This window comes from Danio rerio, chromosome 19 (assembly GCF_049306965.1).
Source record: "Danio rerio strain Tuebingen ecotype United States chromosome 19, GRCz12tu, whole genome shotgun sequence".
Classification (NCBI taxonomy): Eukaryota; Metazoa; Chordata; class Actinopteri; order Cypriniformes; family Danionidae; genus Danio; species Danio rerio.
Window position 1 is genome coordinate 46,650,001 of NC_133194.1, and position 456 is coordinate 46,650,456.

Genomic DNA, 456 nt, shown 5'->3' on the forward strand with positions numbered 1-456 from the left:
ATTCAACAAAAATAAAAAAAACTAAATTGTAATTTTGGCTACAATTTAGTATTAATTCGTGGTGAAGGTACATACAATGTGTCTCTGTGTGTCTAATATGTTTTTTTTTTTTTAAGTTAAATCTTTTTTTTTTATTAAAAGCTTTGAAACATTACATAAAGTAATAATATAAATTCAGATAAACTATATCCAGCAACATTACAGGAATTGCAAAAACACAACCAAAAATGATAATGAAGCAAAAACATAACAGGTACGGGGAAAAAAAAGATTTGAAAAAAGTATTACAAAACGCTTTAAGGAAAAATATACATACATACACACACATATATACTTATACATAAACATGTATATACAGTACACCTACATAAACCTATATACACATATGCATATAAACATAAAAACACATATAAATATATGTATATATAAACATATACACACACACACACACATATA

General features: G+C 23.9%; 1 protein-coding gene across 3 annotated transcripts in view; it reads left to right on the forward strand.

Moving 5' to 3' along the window:
• The window catches only part of LOC100536487 (cyclic GMP-AMP synthase), a 12,612-nt gene extending 12,544 nt beyond the window's left edge, over positions 1–68 (forward strand). For all 3 annotated transcript variants that reach the window (XM_003200639.7, XM_073931930.1, XM_073931931.1), the window contains exon 8: positions 1–68. This exon is cut by the window's left edge. The gene's annotated coding sequence lies outside the window, so the exon portion shown is untranslated.
• Positions 69–456: the final 388 nt, after the last annotated feature.